This window comes from Otolemur garnettii, unplaced genomic scaffold (genome assembly GCF_000181295.1).
Source record: "Otolemur garnettii isolate 467f Iridium unplaced genomic scaffold, OtoGar3 scaffold00005, whole genome shotgun sequence".
NCBI classification, from domain to species: domain Eukaryota; kingdom Metazoa; phylum Chordata; class Mammalia; order Primates; family Galagidae; genus Otolemur; species Otolemur garnettii.
The window spans coordinates 29,549,440-29,569,579 of record NW_003852400.1 but is presented as its reverse complement, the minus strand read 5'-3'; positions in this window follow the sequence as shown (position 1 = coordinate 29,569,579).

Below are 20,140 nucleotides of genomic sequence, written 5' to 3'. Positions count from 1 at the left end.
TTTTTAATTTATTTATGTGATGACTTATGTTTATAGATTTATGTATGTTGAACCAGCCTTGAGATCCTGAGATAAAACCCACTTGGTCGTGGTATATAATTTGTTTGATGTGTTGCTGGATTCTGTTTGTTAGGATCTTGTTGAATATTTTCGCATCAAAATTCATTAGTGATATTGGTCTGTAATTTTCATTCTTTGTTAGGTCTTTTCCTGGTTTGGGGATCAAGGTGATGTTTGCTTCATAGAATGTGTTGGGTAGTATTCTATCTTTTTCTATTGGAAAAGGTTAAGTGGTATAGGTAGTAGTTCCTCTTTAAGGGTTTGGTAGAATTCTGATGTGAAGCCATCTAGTCCTGGGCTCTTCTTTTTAGGGAGATTTTGTATAGTTGATGCTATTTCAGAACTTGATATAGGCCTATTCAACATTTCCAGTTCATTCTGGCTGAGTCTTGGGAGGTGGCGTGCTTCCAAATATTGGTCCATTTCCTTCAGATTTTCATATTTCTGAGAATAAAGTTTCTTGTAATATTCATTAAGGATTGTTTGAATTTCTAAGGGGTTTGTTGTTATTTCATCTTTACCATTTCTGATTGATGAGATTAGCGATTTTACTCTTTTTTTCTTGGTTAGGTTGGCCAAAGGTTTATCTATCTTATTGATCTTTTAAAAAACCTACTTTTTGATTTATTGATCTGATGTTTAATCCTTTTGTTTTCAATTTCATTTAATTCTGCTCTAATTTTGGTTATTTATTTTCTTCTGCTGGATTTGGGATCGGAGTGTTCTTCCTTTTCTAGTTGCTTGAGATGTCCCATTAAAGTTGTTAGCTTCCTCTCTTTCCACTTTATTGAGGAAGTCTTGCAGTGCTATAAATTTCTCTCTCAGGACTGCCTTTGCAGTATCCCAGAGGTTCTGGTAACTCATATCTTCATTATCATTTTGTTCCAAAAGTTTGGTAATTTCATTCTTGATCTTGTCTCTGACCCAGCTATCATTCAGCATAAGATTATTTAGCTTACATGTTTTTGTATAAGTATGCAGATTCCTGTTGTTACTGAGTTCAACTTTTATTCCATGATGGTCTGAGAAGATGCAAAGAATAATTTCTATTCTTAATCTTCAACTATGATGGAGATGGGAGAAATCAAGTTGCTCATGTCTATTAGAGTATCTCTTATAAATTGAGGTGCATTCTGGTTGAGTGCGTAAATATTGATGATTGAAATCTCATCGTATTGAGTATTACCCTTAACAAATATAAAGTGTCCATCTTTATCCTTGATTACTTTTGTTGGTTTAAAGCCTATTGTATCTGCGAATAAAATTGCAACACCTGCTTTTTTCTGCTTTCCATTTGCCTAGAATATAGATGACCATCCCTTCACCCTGAGTCTATATTTGTCTTTTACAGTAAGGTGGGTTTCTTGTATTCAGCAGATATCTGGCCTGAGTTTTTGTATCCAGTCAGCCAGGCTGTGTCTCTTTAGAAGGCAATTTAAGCCATTCACATTGATTGAGAATATTGATAAAACTGGTATAATTTGGGGTATCAATTTTTTTGTAAGTCCAGAGGACATCTTTAATCCTTTGGCCACTCTGGAAATTGGAATTTGATCAAAATTTTTTGTGTGAGTTTACTTATGTGGTGGAGGATTGTGCTGCTATTTATGAAGGATAGGTCTAAGAATGTCCTGGAGGGCTGGTTTAGTTATAGCAAATTTCTTCAACATGTGAATGTCATTATTTAATTTCTCCATCATAAATGAAACTCAATTTAGGGGTATACAGGATCCTGGGTTGAAAGTTATTTTGTTTTAGGAGGGTAAAAGTCAATAACCACCCTCTTCTAGCCTGAAAGGTTTCAGCAGATAGATCTGCAGTCATTCTAATATTCTTCCCCTTGTAGGTTATGGTTTTCTTATGTCTAGCTGCTTTCAGAATTTTCTGTTTCATATTAACTTTAGTGAAGTTAATTATGATGTGTCTGGGGGAAGTCTTGTTTGGGTTGAGTCATGCTGGGATTCTGAAACTGTCTGCTATCTGAATTTCAGAATCTCTTGGCATGTCTGGAAAGTTCTCTTTCATAATTTCATGAGGTAGAACCTCTGTGCTTTGTGAAGCCACTTTGTCACCTTCAGGGATTCCTATAAGACAAAAATATTCGTTTTCTTCAAATTACCCCAGAACACTCTGAGAGAGTGATCCGTTTTTGCTTTCCATTTTTCTTCATCCTTGTGTGCTTGGGAACATTCAGAAGCTTTGTCTTCAATGTCAGAGAGCCTTTCTTCTGCCTGCTCCATTCTGTTACAGAGGGATTCTACCATATTTTTCAGATCTTTGAGGGCTACAACCTCTTGCCTCCAGTTTCAAAATCTTTGATCATTTTATCTTTGAAATCATTGAATTCTTGAGACATCTTTTGAATAATTTTTTGAGACATCTTTTCAATCATTTCTTAAAATTCTAATTCCCTTCTCTCTTCCATTCTATTACTCTTATTTACTATCCAAATTCTGAACTCAATTTCTGACATCGCAGCCATCTGTTTATGGATGGGATCTTCAATTGCATCTGCCCCATCCTTCCTTGGGGGAGTTTATCTTCTCTGGTTATTTGAATTACCAGAATTATCAGAGTTTTTCCACTGATTCTTTCCCATTCTGAATTTACACCATGTGAGGACCGTACCAGAACCTTTCCATCAGTGACCTCCACTGGAGAAGATGCCGGCTTCCTCTGGTTGCCCAGAGAGGCAGAGGGTGTCTGTCTGGAAGAGCCTGAAGGGTGTGAGCCTTGTTGTTCCCACTGCTGTGGTTGCTGCTCTTTGCCTTGGGATACCACTGTATGGTTCCCTCTCAACTGACTGTCCTTTCATAGTTCTTGGGTGGCTGGCCAGGGATACTGGGAGCATATAGCTCTGGCAATTCCGGGCATGACCAGCGAGGGTGCCTGGAGTGGGGAATGCCTCTGCCACCGCCTGTAGGACACGTGGCTCTATCATGCAGTTCTCTGCACACCCAGAATTGGGGACACTTCTGCCACTGCCCGCGGGTCACGCAGGGCTCTAACAAGCAGTTCTGGGCCTGTCTGGAATGGGGGGATTTCTCCACTGGCCCCCTCATTGTGCACATGGCTCTAGCAAGCAGTTCTGGCCCATTCAGTGTGGGAGCCTGAAGCAGGGAACTCTTCTGCTGCTGCCCGTTTGACATGTACAGCTTTAGCAAGCCGTTCTGGGTCCAACCACAGTGGGAGACTCCTCCGCCAGCCCCCATGGCACGCATGTGGCTCTAGTAAGCAGTTCTGGGCCTGCTTGGAATTGAGGACTCCTCTGCAGCCACTTGTGAGACATGCTCAGCTCTAGCAAGCAGTTCTGGGCTTTCCCAGAGTGGGGGACCACAGCACATGTGGCTCTAGGAGTGGAGGACTCCGTCACCACTGGTGGTGGATTTTGTCAATTTTGATTGTATTTTGGGGGTCACAGCTTGCCTCAGCAAAGTTGTTGTGTGTTCTTCATTCTTCCCTCTTGGCTTAGCTACAAACCATCAGCTTACTTGCTAAACTTCTGTCCTTTAAGTCTCCTTCTGGACGGGAGCCTCTGTGGGAAGCTGGCTGCAGTCCACCATTTTGACTCTGCCCCCTAATTCCTGAGTTTTAACCCCAACATAACATCTACATATATTTAATTAGGTTAAAGAGTATTTGGAACATTGTGACAGCTTTTTGCTATCAGTCTAATCTGCATTTGGTAATGCCTCTGCTAAAATGATATAAATCTTCTTTTTCTGATGGAGTAAGGGGTTAACTAAATTAAAACTTTTAAAAGAATTAAGAATTGTATTAAATCTTTAATTTCTCTATTTCAGGTCATGAGAATTTTCCATTTTTCATTCAGTTTATTGATTGCCTTTTTTTTTCTTTTAAGAGAAAGAGTCTCACTTTGTTACCCTCAGTAGAGTGCTGTGATGTCACAGCTCACAGTAACTTCCAGCTCTTGGGCTTAGGTGATTCTCTTGCCTCAGCCTCCCGATATAGATTACCTTTGAAATTAATCCCATGTTAATTTTAATCCTGTTTGTAAATCTGAGGAAACCATTAAGGGATGAAATTACATTATGTAATCTTGTCAAATTATAGTCTGGTGCACAAGCAATGATATTCAATTATATTGCATGTATATACTCAAGAAAAAGGAGCATTGAATAATGTGAAGACTGTCATCCAACTATCAGATATTGTAAGGAGTAGTGTTTAGTTAGAATACAGATGAGAAAACCATTCAGTTACAATTCCTGTGAGCTTTTCTGAGGGTTAATGGGAGGTCACACTGATGAAGTATTTGAAAACAAATGTTAAATAAAGACAATAAAAAAAAACATTGTTTTCTTCTCTACGCTGGGTAATTGCTGGAGAATTCCTTTCCAAAGCGTAAGTGGGGGGGAAAATAGGAAAACGACCTTTGCCTGTAAAAAGATGTATAAAGATGTGTCAGGTCTGAAAAGGACCAATTCTAAAAATATAGGGGTGATTCTAGGCTGATTCCAGAGGCTAGAAAAACATGAGTTTTGTATGAATCCAGGCTAAAAAAATTGCAAAACCAAAAACATCCCACTAATGTCTCTTTTTTATACAATCAACAATGTTTGATTATGGATTGGTTATTGGGAGTCCCTTTGTGGATACCACTTATCAGGGCCCAGGACTGGTTGATCTCTGGCCCCAGCCTATCTAGCTGTGTTCCGGATGCAGACACTATGCTGTTATCTGTTATCTGGCTCAGGAACAATTGCTCTTAGGTTCCTGAGGGCTGTTTACTTTAGCAGGAAGGGAGACAGAGAGAGAGAGAGAGAGAGAGTCTTTGAGAGAGTAAAGTATTTTTAGAAAGATAGATCTTAGTCTTTAGCAGAGCTTAGTGATCTTCAGAAGAAAGACACCATGCTGGCAGGAGAGGAGTCAGAGTAAGCAGGTCTGTGATAGAATGCCCATCCTCCAGACTGCCTTCTCCTCCATCCTAATATAAAGCTTCTCTCGTTCTCTCTACACCATAGGTGTAGAGACTGCCAATTCACCAATGCGCTCATCTCTGGAGTTCTCATGCTTATTAGCTAAATCCTTCTCCATGCCCTTTTCACCAGTGTGTTCCATTATTGAGCCTATACAGGTATTTGTTATAACTCTCACTCCTCCTAGCCATAGGTTATCCAGGCTGCTATAATTGGTAATCAAATGATACCAGAGAATTATTGTTAATTCTCTGAAAGGTGAAATGTTATGCACAGAAGAATGCCATTTTTTTTAAGGAGTTGAATGCTAAATATTTAGAGATGAAGTGCCTGCAACTTACCATAGAAAGTTCAACAAGAATAAACAAGTACCAAATATACATCAAGTGAAATAAGCAGAAATGGTGCAATGTTAAAAATTGTTGAATTGACTCTAGGTGGTGAAATATAGATGTTCTTTATAATTTATTCAATCTTTCTGTGTGTCTGAAATTTTTATAGCAAAATGTTAAATAAAATCTACAGCTGTGGTCCCCAACCCCTGGATCACAGACCAGTATTCATTCCTGGCCTAGATCCTGGCTGCACAGCAGGAGGTGAGCAGTGGGGCCAGCAAGGGAAGCTTTGTATTTGCAGCCATTCCTCACCACTTGCATCACCACCTATATCCACCTCCTGTCAGATCAGCAGTGGTATATGAAGTGAAGGCTATGTTACCCAGTTTGATGAAAGTATTTATATATAGGCTCGGTGCCTATGGCTCAAGTAGCTAAGGTGCCAGCCACATACACCTGAGCTGGCAGGTTGGAATCCAGCCCAGAACCGCCAAACAACAATGCTGGCTGCAACCAAAAAATAGCCAGGCATTGTGGGGGGTGCCTGTAGTCCTAGCTACCTGGGAGGCAGAAGCAGGAGAATCACTTGATCCCAGGAGTTGGAGGTTGCTGTGAGCTGTGATGTCACAGCACTCTACCCAGGGGGACAGCTTGAGGCTCTGTCTCAGAAAGAAAAAAAATTGCATATAAAACCAGTGCATTGTACCCCATAATTACATTAATGTACACAGCTCTGATTTAATAAAAAAAAATAAAAATTAAGATTCTCATAGGAGCATGAACCTTACTATAAATTGAGCATGTGAGGGATCTAGGTTGTGTGTTCCTCCTGAGAATCTAATGTCTGATGATCTGAGGTGAATATAATGTGAATTATCCCAAACCATCCCCCACACTTGGTTTGTGGGAAAAATTGTCTTCCATGAAACCAGTCCCTGGTGTTAAAAAGGTTGAGCACTGCTGATATATAAAGTTTACAAAGAAACATAGGAACAAACTAAAAGAGGTCTCAATGACCAATGGCAGAAAAATTTGAACAGCAAAATAAAGTAGCATCAGATTATAATCCAAAGTATAAAATAAACATTATGAAGTTATTTGAATCCATATTGATATAAATAAATGTTTGGATAAGTTAACTAATGGGAGTAGGAGGGACAGATATTCCATGAAAAATAATTGCAAATAATTTACATAGATTTTCTATCCTCAAGGAAAGAGAGCATAGTTCCTCACTCCTTAGGTATGAGCTGCACATAGTGACTTTTTCTCTAAGAGTCAGGTACCCAGGGGCAAAAGTAAAGAGAAATTTTATACTGGAACCTCACAAACACCTTCAGCCAGGTGATCAAAGTCAACATCAACTGTCACAAATCATGTTGATAACAGATAACCTTGACATGATGTAATAAACATGGCATATAGTCTCTGTGGTCTTCCAAGAACTCATAACTCCATTATTATTATCATGGGAAAAAACCCATCAAATTCCAATAGGAGGACAGTGTAACAAAACACCTGATCAGTATGCTCAAAATTGCTAATGCCATCAAAAAAAGGAAATCTGAGACACTGCCACAGTCAAGAAAAACAGTAAGAGATATGACCACAAATGGAAATGTGGTATGCTGGCTGGGGATAGGAAATGGATACAGGAAAACTATATTGGAATAGGAAATGTACATAAGAGAAAATCTAAGGAAATCAAATAAACCATTGATTTTAAGTAATAACAATATATCAGTACTGGTTCATTAATTATCAAATATGTACCATACTAATGTAAAACATTAATAACATGGGAAACTGGGTGTGGATCATATAAAAATACTAGAAATAAGAAACCTGAAGCTTAAAACTTTTAAGAAATTGGCTAACATTCCAGCTAGTAGTAGCGCTGAGACCAACATACTCACCATTTAGTGACAGCCAGTAACAAGCATTTAAAGACTTATTATGTTTCCCTTGGCTGATAGTTTAGTAAAGGAGAGTTGAGGACACTGAAGTAGTAGGCTTTGATAGCTTATGGATTTCAAATTCAAAAAGAAAATTGAAGGATATACCTGAGCAGTATGAGGAAAACAAAGTAGAAGGCAATTGGCAATAAATTATGAATGTAATACCAATCTGGATTCTTTCTCATATCTGCAGTGTTTATCTCCTGACTCTCCTGACTATTGACTTAATGGCGGGACACTGAATGTGAAAATCTAAATTCAACTCACTTTAACAAATACTCAAAGTGCTTATCTTGTGCAGAGTGTCCTCTGTGAGCTGTTGTGCAGAACAGAAAAACAGAACTCCCACTCTCAGAATTCATAGTCTGATTGTGGAGATAGATAATTTAAATGAAAAAGTTTAGAACCTGTACAAAGTATGATTCATTTATAGGATGTTATGGGTCATATTTAGTCCAAAGATTAGGAAAGGACTCTTTAGGGAGAAAAATTAATGCAAACTTCATAGCATCAGTAGAGGTAAGCCAGTAAAGAAGGTGGTGAGAGTCTTCGCAGAGACAAAGGCATCATTAGCAAATACTAGGAGGTCTGCAATTGAACATTGCACTTGAAGGACCACAGTGTCTTAACTGCAAGGGTATGTGGGAGAGGTGAGAGATGGTACTCTAGACCTGAACAAGGAAAACACAGTGATGGGCTTGAACACTCTATTGAAAAGTTAAGAAAATCAGATTTCAGTGTTAAAAACAAAAGCATGAGCAATGGATTGCAGAGGGCTATGCTAGAACAGCTGTGGTCCCCAACCTTTTTGGCACCACGGACCAGTTTCATGGAAGACGATTTTTCTACACACCAGGGTGGGGGATGGTTTAGGGGCGATTTAAGTGCATTACATTTATACTTCATTTTTATTATTATCACATTGCAATACATAATGAAGTATTCCTGCAGCTCACCATAAAGCAGAACCAGTGAAGGCCCTGAGCTTGCTTTTCTGCAACTAGATGGTCCCATCTGGAGTAAAGGGAGTCAATGGCACCTGAAGGGTGTTGCTTATGTCTAGTCTACTTCATAATCTTGTCTTGGTTATTACTGCAGAAAACTCTGCTTCACTGAGGTAGAATGCTGGGAATGGAAGCAGCCTTTTCAGTGCTTTTAGGCAATCTCAGGATATTCCACCTTGAATTTAATACAGAATACATATGGAGATTTGAAGTTGTCTCAAACATTCTTTTAAGGCCACTGTCACTTGTAATCTCGAGCAGTTGATCCTTTTCTAGCATGGACAAAGTTAATTTGCCTGGATCATTCAAAAATGGGTCATAGACTCCTCCCTTCCCAGTTCAGGGTTTTTTGTGGTTGTGAAATAATGCTCATCCTTATGTGAATGGTGAGCGAGGTGATGATGCACCAGCTGGGAGAAAGAAGGCCCTGGCTCAGTCTCTTTCAAAATCTCTGGCAGTATTTGTAACATGTTAAAAAATCCAGTGTTCAGGGTGGTGCCTGTGGCTCAGTGAGTACGGCTCTGGCCCCATATACTGAGGGTGGCAGGTTCAAATCCAGCCCCAGCCAAACTGCAACGAAAAAATAGGCAGGCGTTGTGGCGGGCATCTGTAGTTCCAGCTACTCAGGAGGCTGAGGCAAGAGAGTTTCCTAAGCCCAAGAGTTTGAGGTTGCTGTGAGCTGTGATGCTACGGCATTCTACTGAGGTCAACAGAGTGAGACTCTGTCTCTTAAAAAAAAAAAATCCAGTGTTCAATTTTCACTCCCATAATTCCAGTTTGGCTTTGAGTGCAGCCACTTTATCTTCTAACTTAAACACAGTTGTGGCTCTCCCCTGAAGTGACAGTTTAAGTTCATTGAGCAGGTTGAATATGTTATACAAGTAAGCAAATTGTGCAACTCATTCTTGTCACAGAAATGTGCTGCCAGTGGTGACTGTTTTTCTAAAAGAAAAACACTCCAGTTTTCTGGAGTGGCTCTTAGACATTAAAAGCCCTGGCCAGTGACCTACCTTTAGAAGGCCTTCTCACTTCCGTGTGTAAGAGAAGATGTGTGTGCTCTGTGTTTACCTCCTCACAGGGTTCTGTGAACAGATGTGAGATAAGGGCATGAACTTTGATGGGGTTGATAATTTTAATCACTTTCCGCAAGGTGTTGTTTAGTTCAGCAGGTGAAAGTTTTTGACTTGCTAGCGTTTCTCTGTGGGTGACACAGAGAGTAGTCTCACATTCAGAAGCAACTTCCCTGACCCCAGTAGTGAAAGCAGAAAGTCATCCAGCCCTGGTAGCTGCTCGTCTGTGCAAATACCAACCCCAAGTGACCAATTCAATATTCCTGATATGTAATCATTCAAAGATTTGAATAGTTCTGCAGCCGTGCTATTGGTTGGCAAGAAAAGCACGTATAACATATCCTGATGCACATCCCCCTGTAAAGTCCATTATACAAAAACAAGCATTGTTGCTTTGTTGTCAGCATCAGTAGACTAGTCAACTTAGATTATGTGCCACAGTGCCTCATTAATCATTTCTAACAATTGTACCTAAATATTCTCTGCTATTTCTTCAATTCCTCTAGTTACAGTGCTAGCCAAGAGGGACATGTGCCATTTGGTGAACTGTAGCCTCTCCTAAAAGTTCATGGCAAATGTCCATATAGCAGGCAGGATTAACTCTGCACCCATAGTGAAGGACTTCTTAGCTTGGGCAGTGCGGTCAGCCACTAAGAATGATGCTCTCAGTGCACACACATTTGATGAAGGGGGGGCTTCAATAATTGCTTCCTTTCCTTCCGTTCACTTTTTTTTTTTTAATTTGAAAAACTCCAAAGCCCTGTCATTTAACGCAGGGCATTTGTTCTCCATGTGGGAAGCAGTTCTGAAGATTTCATGGCTTTGTTGGAGCTGATCATCACACATTATAGAAAGTGGGCTTGGAGAATGTGATGCAATGAACCTATAATTTAAGTAGGTATTTTCTTTTAAATGCTGCTTTCATTTTGTTGGCAGTCTTAAGAGTTTTCTGCTGTTTTATCACTGGGCATTTCTCCTTTTTCAAAGGTCTCCAATGACTTTTCTTTTTTGACTTAGTTTCACTAGTGTTACCTTGTTGCATTAGACAGCCGGGACTGGCCAAGTATACAGTGTGGGAAAGAGGCATGGATGAAAGTGTTAAATAAAATAATGGGCAGGCCACACATGGACTAAAGTAGTTGTCAGACTCTGACATCACGCTGCCACCAGACACAGCTGTACAATTGAAGTACGATGCTCTCTTGCCACTAGAAAGCCTGCCAGTAGATGCAGCTTAGCCGTCACTTACCACTCAATGATAGGATTTCGATATGGGCCTGTAAGCGATTGATTTATTACGGTCTCTGTGCATTCAGACCTTCACTAATGATAATCTGTATTTGCAGCAGCTCCCCAGCACTAGCATCACTGGCTCAGCTCCACCTCGGATCATCAGGCATTAGATTCTCATAAGGAGTACGTGACCTACATCCCTCAGGTGTGCAGTTTAAGGGGGGGTTGCACCCCTGTGACAATCTATGCTGTGATGACTTGAGCAGTAGAGAAAGGCTGTCAGTACTGCTGAAGCTTGGTTCATTGGCCTCCCATTCACCTCCTGCTCTGCCACCCAGTTCCTAACAGGCCACACACTGGTACAGTCCAAGGCCTGGGGTTGGCACCCAGATTTCTAGATGCAGAAAGACTCTGTCTGAGGTTAGTGGAATCCAATTTCATGGAGGTTGGCTCAAATAAGGAAGAGCAAATTTAAGAAATGTGTAATGGCAGTTTCCATTCCGCTTGAATTTTTTGTTGCATTGGGGAAAAACGAGTATAAAATTATTTGGAAATATGCATTTTAATAATGTCATAGTTTTTAGTTTTGGTGTCTATTCTGAGTACACAGCAATGTAACCAGTTGCCCACTTAGGTTATTCTCCCGAATCTTACATACACACGACCAAAATGGAACTTATACTCTTTCCCTTCAAATTGTTCTTCTTCTCACATTACCCTTCTTGGATAACAGAGAGAAATTAGTATGTTGAGATTCAACACAAGTAATACTACCTTAAAAACATAGTACCTGAAGTGTCTTGTCTACTGATGGAACTTGGCCTTATTTAAAGTATCCTCATGTAAGTGTGATATTGACAGAAATATTAGTAGAACTGGAGATAGAAACATTGACATGGGGACAGATACACATTTTATTTGTACTTAGAGGTTGTCATCTGTAAATAGTATCTTTAAATGGTATTTATAAATTTCTATAAAGGTATATCATTAATTGAAAAATCTCATTCTCATTCCAAAGTTTCACTTTAAATCAGACTCATTAATAAAAATATATTTGGCATAGACTAATATAATTCTTTCTTTTCTTCCAAGGACTCTTTTTATCTGTTCTCTATAAAATATATGTTACCAGTTAATTACTGCTTAAGATTATTTTCCCTTTAGTGAGGAGAAAGATTTCCATAATATCTTTGTCTTTTACTAAAAACCTTAATAGATTAAATTAATGAAAGTATAGTTTAAAAGTAAAAAGGAATAAAGGATAGGATAAAATGTGGTAAGGGTTAAAACGGACGATGGAGGAATGTTTTTATTAGATTAGAAATATTATATCTTACAACTGAAAATGCAAATCATCCTTGCCATAATGTTCCTTTCAAGCACACAGGATAAAATTTGCATATCTAAATTGGATCAGACTGAATGGGTTTCCCTGGTCTCTCTTCCTTGAACAGCAATCAGCCTGAAAAAGCCTGCAGGTGATCCCATTAGTGAGATGTTAAAGTCCATATTCAAGAGTCTTCATGTATGTGTGTGGGTAAATACATATATGTGTTCAGATATACTTGTATAAATATGTTCATGTCCAATGAATTTATTTTTATTTTAATTTCTTAGAGACTGATACAGTTCTACATATTTTAGATAATTATTTGCTTTGACATGTTTTTCATTTTCAGATATCTGTTAAAATCTTATTTCTATCTAGTGTCTACATGGCTGGTTGATTTTTTTGAGTGTGATAAATACTTGAAACTTTGAACTATGAATGAAATTATCTTTATGTATTAATAGGCTATCCTCTCTTACTATTTACCTTTAAAGATACATCAGAAAAATTTAATGAAGAAGGATAAATTGTATTTTACTGGACTACTTGTTCTCCAATAGTATCCTACATGTCATTTTCAAAATTTAAGTTACTCATTTTTTGGTCTCTTTAATCATAGGTAAATGTACACAACTAAAATTTGCCAACAATTAATCCACTGAGAGACACACAGTTGTCTCATCAATGGAATGGGCTTAAATTTTTTTACATATGTAAATTAATTTGTTCCCATGGTATAAATATAGTTGCGTTTTAACAACTTCGAAATCTTGTCGTGATTAATTATATTTTTGTAAGTTTATATAAAATGAATATAAGCTTTAATTGTGTTAGATAATCACATCATTATCAGGACTTAAATAAGGATCCCAAATCAAACCACTTGACTCCAGAGCAGTGGTTCTCAACCTTCCTAATGCTGTGACCCTTTAATACAGTTCCTCATGTTGTAGTGACCCCTGTGTCACTAATTGTGTAGTGACCCCAATTATTTTTGTTGCTACTTCATAGCTATAATTTTGCTACTGTTATGAATTGTAATGTAAATATCTGATATGCAGGATGGTCTTAGGCGACCCCTGTGAAAGGGTCATTTGACCCCCAAAGGGGTCATGACCCACAGGTTCAGAACCACTGCTCTAGAGCAGTGACTTTCAATGGGTGTAGTGCGGTAGTGGTGTGCCATGAAAATTTTTAAATATCATTAATTAAATTATTTTTAAAGGAAATTCATTGCACAATAAGTATATTCTTTTTTTTTTGCTCTTTTTTAAAAAAAACAGTAAGTGTGCTACAGAAGCTTAACTATAGGTTCAAGATTCTGAGATAAAAAAAATCGAAAAACGCTGTTAGATACTGCTAATAAATATCAGCCCTACATATTTTTAGGGATTAAAATAAGACCAAACCCTTAAGAAGCCAATAATAATCTTATGTCACGTAGTGTTAACGATTGTGAATATTTCTGTTTTCTTAACCTGTGAGAGAGGCACATCTATAATAATTGTGCATGGAGGATAATATAAGGTGTGACACACCTTATATTACACCTTAAGTACACAAACTCATCCTAGAAAAGGTGCTACGCACCTCATTGCTGAATATTACTATTGTCACCAGATGGCCAAGAGGGGTACTTCAAAGGTGACCATAGTGATATTCAGCAAATAGGTAGGTAACACTTTTTCCAGGATGAGTTCAGTAACTTAATTGTCAGACCTCATATGACAACAGCACTGATAGCCATTCCAGAATGAGATATCCAAAATTGCTTTGAAGGGTAGACTAGGCTCTGGCATCCGTACATAGCTTTCCAAAGGGAATACTCTGAAGGTGACTATAGTGATATTTAGCAATGGGCTACATAGCACTTTTTGTAGAATGAGCTTGTGAACTAAATTGTCCAGCCCCTTATATGTTTTATTCCAATGTGTAGCATTATTCATATGACATGTATTTTTGGTCATTTGCCTATAAAACATCCAGTTTGTGGAAATCCAATTTCCTAAATCTCTTAAATTTTGTTGCAATTCGCCTTTTGGCAAATTTTACTTTTATTTAGAATTTTCCTGGAATTTTTATTTAAGATATCACTGGTTAAGTGTGGAGTATAAGTATATTTTAAGTAGCCTTGACTTGTTTTAATACATGAAGGGTAAGTTAATAAAAATTATTTCCTAAAATATTGTCTTGGAGTCTAGTAAAGCAATAATTTCATAATTTGAAAGAAAAAAGCTTCCAGAAAATAAAAACATAAAATGCAAGAATAAAATAACAGAACTACTATTGCTATTTATGATGTTGTTGAACCTGGACAGAGCTGCACGTTTCATTTGTTAGTTCATTTACCAGTGTTTTTGTGCCATAACCTCTGTAGTTCTTGGTTTTGTACACTTATATATCCTCAAGTTGCCTCCTTTTAATTCCTTTGTATTTACACCTCCCTTCCAGGTAACGAGAGGATTTAACAAAAGACTTTGTATAAACAAATGAGTAAATTAAGCATTTTGGAAAAATGGAACTTTAACATATTTTGTAGTTTAAGATTCTAACAAAAGACAATAATAATCTTGGGTAGGCCATATTTATTGTACATTATTCACAACAAAGGTATGTCATTTATGTAAATAGATTTATTTATAGATATATACATAAATATATACATTCATATCTATATTTGCCTTATCCTATAATGTGTACTGTTAATTATATGTAATATGAGCACATGCAATGTTAGATATACATTAAAAATGTGTATGCATATAATATTTTCACATTTGTGAGAATATTTATATCATTGAATTTTAGATTAATTCACATGAATATTGACCTGTAACTGGGTTCTAATTTCTTGGGCACATGGAGTTCTCAAATTTCTCCACTTTTGCCAACTCAGTACTAAGTCCTGAACGAATAGTGAATACTGTCAATTTGTTGATTATTTGAAGAAATATGTAGAAACAAAATTAGATTGATAAAATTTTAAAATCTTATGAAATCCTCTATTGCTGGAGTAAAATTTTCTTAAATATCTTGGAGAACAATTTGGCAATATCTGATAAAGTGAAGATGTCCATGCCCAGAACTAATGATACTCCATGGAGGTATTTACTGAAGATAAAGTCTTGCATGTGTGCACAAGGAAAAGCAAACTATCAGATTCAACCTAGAAGGCCACCAAAAGGAAAATGCATAAATAACATGTAGTATGTTTAATCAGTACGTTTTGGAGTGAATAAACATTATTTGTCAACAACATTAGCACTGATAGATCTCAAAATATAACACTGAGTTATAGAAAGCTACAGGATTTTGTATAAAGTCTGGCACCATTTACATACATTTGAAAACCCCTAAATACTACATATCATTCCGAGTTACATACATGTAAGGATATAAAATATGGATTGGAAGGTACAGTATTTTGGGTTGCACCTTGTCTCCCCTGAGACAAGGCTTTAAGTGCAGGTACTATATTTAGGGGGTGATTTCAAGGAAGAACAAGAAGGAAGTCAGGAAATAAACAGGAAAGGGAGGAAAGTCGATAAAGCTTGTGCTGTCAAGTGATTCAAAACTATAAGCACCTGGAGTAAGTACAAACTCCCGGGAAAACTCAGGAAAACTGTGTGAAACACACATTTTTGAGATCTCAATTGAGGGATTAGGGACACCACCTTCAACCCCTGGTTAAAAGCTGCAAGAGTGAGAGAGACTTTTTTTTTTTTTTTTGGCCAGTGCTGGGTTTGAATCTGCCACCCCTGGCATATGGGGCCGGCGTCCTATTCCTTTGAGCCACAGGCGCCACCCTGAGAAAGATTTCTTTCTTGAGACTTTTTGGCTGCTACACATAGCAATGGTGGACTCTAGTGTATGGTAGATATACATAAACATATACATAAATATATCTACCATATACTAGATGGTAAGCCAAAAGTGCAGGTGCAGGCAGTTCTGAGTAGGCAGTGGTAAATGCCTTGGGCATCCTGGGAGACCCTGATAGCTACTAAATTAATGACTGTGCTTTCTGTGTAAGGGTTAGTGGGTAAGGAAAGGAAGGTAATTAGACCTGTAAACAAATTCAAGTTATATGATTTCTTTCCTTTTTTTACTTAATAAAAATATTTAATGTAAATATAATAAAATGTCAATGATTTTTAATTCTTGTGGGTGCACAGATATTTGTGATGGAATTAAAAAAAGAGCATTCCCTAAATTTGAAACAAAACCTTCAAAATAAAATGGAATAAATAAGTTAGATTGCTTTTTATTATTAGCATGTACTGAAAGGCTAGGGGTTGAAACACAGATTATGAACTCCTTAGATAAGGTCTCATGAAACATTATTTATGAGGAATCTTACCGAGAATTTTGGAGGAGGTTTATAAAATGGATAATAGGATTAATTAATTATGGAGTCCAATTGAAAAAGCCATCTTGTGATAGACATTGTAGGCCAGCTGTGAGTCAGGCTTTTTGGCTTTATCCACCACCAATGTAATAGTCTCTAATTTTTCTAATGCACTTTCACATTAACTAAGTGAAAACTTTAAGGTTCATTCTGAATTGACCTTAGTGTCTGATACTGGCATCTAAAAGGTAGGGTTCTTGACCAAGGGCACAGTGGCTCACACCTGTAATCTTAGCACCCTGGGAGGTCAAGGTGGGTGGATTACTTGAGCTCACAAATTTGAGATCAACCTGAGCAAGAGAAAGACCCTCTCACTACTAAAATTAGAAAAAAACTAGTTAGGCATTTTGACAGGTACCTGTAGACCTAGCTGCTTAGGAGGCTGAGGCAAGAGGATCACTTGATCCCAAGAGACTGAAGTTGCTATGAGCTATGATGATGCCACAGCACTCTATCCAGGGCAACAGAGTAAGATTCTATCTAAAATAAATAAGTAAGATTAAATAAAAGTTAAGGTTCTGGATAATTATAGTATCTTCCAAAGATGTGAATAACCAAGATTGCAGAAAATTTAAGAGAGCAGCAATTGGACAGTCTTGATAGCTGTGGTGAAAGTTGATTGTACCAAATGGAGTCATTCATGTCATACCCAACTTAAATGAAGTCAGAAGGCCCTTGGAAAGGGTACTCAAGTCCCTATTTCAAGAACTGTCAATGCAACATAAGAAAACCCCTCATAAACCTAACTGTAACATTAACATTGCATCTTATCTAATAACTACTGCCCCTCAGCAATCAGAACTCACCAGCTCGTGCATGACACTACCAGCACCAATGAACTTTCCTTCAAAAAATGTATGGAACTTTCCTCTTTTCCCCAATAAAACCTCAACCTTTCATTTTATTCTTCAGACACATCTAGGGGCTATCTTGGTTTGTGCACTCTGAAATACAATACTAATCCTTAGGTATTATCTCAAATAAATGCTTTAATGGGAGACTGTTCTTTTTATATTTTTGTTTCATATTGACAACATTTTGAAATACGATAGTAAGTATATAGATGAGTTTTCTTTTTGTTTATTATTTTGACAAAATCATTTTAGATGTGATTGTAAAGATACTATAATGTCAGGCTGTACAAAATTGCCAAAGGGTAATACAAATATTTGTCTTCTTTGCCTTTATTATTACTATTTTAAATGTAATAGTGCTGCCACACATTCCCTGTGAATATTAGGAAACACATTGGTAGATGGTAAACCATGGTAGTAGATCTATTCTAAACTGTAACCAGGAAATATCCTAACAGCCTAGGAAACCATTTTCAAGCAACTCTTAGGCAAAAACCTACTTCAGACAGGCCAGTTCATACTGTCTCGTCTAACCACCCATCATGAGCTGAATTTTCTCAGCCTCACAATACCTATTCTCCCATTTACTAAAAGCCAAAACAATTATTTGATGAATAAAAAGCTATGGGGTTTCTTTGTTCTTTTGCAAAGAATAATAATAAGAGCTGATAATACCAAAATGAAAAAGCAGGAAATACCAATATGTAAAATTATGTAGATAAACTATATTTCACTGAAAATATTGTTTGAACTAAAAACAAGAAATATTAGGAGAAAAAGAAACACCCATCTTCTCTTCCTTACATACTTAAAATGTAAAGAAATGTAGCTTTCTTCTTTTAGAATGAAATTGCTTTAGACTATTATCATAAAGAGTATTTTTTGAGTTGTAAAAATATATCACATGTCAAGATACTGTCCAAAAAATAAAGTATGGGAAAATAAAATTTCAAACATCCACAGAGCACATAACATATTTTGTTTTATATAATTTGTAGGTCTAAAAATTCTCTAGTTCATTTCCTTAGATCCTAAACAATAAGACAGTTTTGCCAAAGTAAAGGACCAAATACCAACCATAGACCTGCTACTGAATCAGTTTTTGCCTTGGGCAATGTTTAATGCCAGGATGTTTCAGATTATGCTTCTGTTTCAGCATCAGCATTCTCCAGCTGCATATTGTGAGCTTTACCTAATTAATAACTGTGGGCGATTCTGAAGCAAAACTGTTGTGTTTGTCTATCATGTACTCCCTAGACTCAGAGTCTTCTGGTTTGAAAATAATGACCAGAGGATGATTTATGTTTGTCACCTGAAAAGTGCTTAGTTTCTCCTAATTTTTGGTACATTCATAGTAATCAAAGCATTAGAAAACCTTTGCAACTAGAATACTTGGACTTCATATTTTGTTTGTTTGGATGGGTTGTAACTGAGTGTACCTATTATAATGTATAGAGTTTATTTTGTTCACTTTTAGGCCTAGTACACCCAATCCTTAAAGAAGACATTTTAGAACAGAAAATGGTACTGTTTACTATGAGTAAGTAAAGGAACTGGACAAGGAGGCACAGAGTGTTATTAAAGAAAAGCTACATTAAAAAAAAAATTAGGAGAAATGTTATGACTCCATGGTAAAGCTTTCCTTCAAAAATATAGTCAATTTTTTTTTTTTTTTGCAGTTTTTGGCTGGGCCTGGATTTGAACCCTCCACCTCTGGCATATGGGGCTGGTGCCTTACTCTTTTGAGCCACAGTCACCGCCCAGTTCAATTTTTTTTGTTGTTTCTTTTCTTGGCTTTGCTATTGGGGTGATATAGACTTTGTAGAATGAGTTAGAGAAGATTCCCTCCTTCTTGATTTTTTTTGGAAAATCTTCAGCAGGGTTAGTATCTTCTTTGAGGGTCTATTTGAATTCAGCTTGACTCGATCTGGTCCTGGGCTTTTTTTTGTTAGGAGATTTTTTTATTACTGATTCATCTTACTACTCATTATTGGTCTATTAAGGGCTTCTATTTCTTCCTAATTCAATCTTGGAAGACTTTATATGTCCAAGAATTTGTCCATTTCCTCTAGATATTCTAGTTTGTGTGCAAAGAGATATTCATAGTATACTCAGATTGACAGTTTGTATTTCTCAGGTATTGGTTGTAATGTCTTCTTTTTCATTTCTGAACGAACCTGTTTGGATCCTCTCTCTTCTTTTGAGATTAATCTAGTGAATGGACCATCAATTTTGCTTCTCTTTTCAAAGAGCCAACTTTTCACTTTATTGAGTCTTTGTGTTTTTTGTTTAAATTTCATTTAATTCTGTTCTGATCTTTGTCATTATTTTCTGCTAGCTTCTCACACACACAAAAATCTTCAACAAAATACTATTTAACTGAGTTCAACAACACATCAAACAGGTAATCCCTTATGGTCAAGTGGGTTCCATTACAGGGATGCAAGAATAGTTCAGCACTTTCAAGTCAGTAAGTTATTCACCAAATAAACAGAATTAAAAACAAAAACCTTATGATCATCTCAGTCGTTGCAGAAAAAGCAAGCATTCAGTAAAATTCAGCATCACTTCGTGATAAAAATGCTTGAAAAAAAAAAGACATAGAACAAACATTACTAAAAGCCAGATGTGGCAAACCCACAGCCAACATCATATTGAATGGGGGAAAAGTCAAAATCATTTCCCTTAATAACTGAAACAAGATAAGGGTTCTCACTTTCTCCACTTCTATTCAGCATAGTTTTGGGGTTTCTAGCCAGAGAATCAGGCAAGATAAAGAAATGAGGACTCTCACTGGATTAAAGACTTAAACTTAAGACATGAAACCATAAAAATTCTAGAAGAAAGCGTAGGGAAAACACTTGAAGAAATCGGCCTGGGTGAACATTTTATGAAGAGGACACCCCGAGCAATTGAAGCAACATCAAAAATACACTATTGGGACC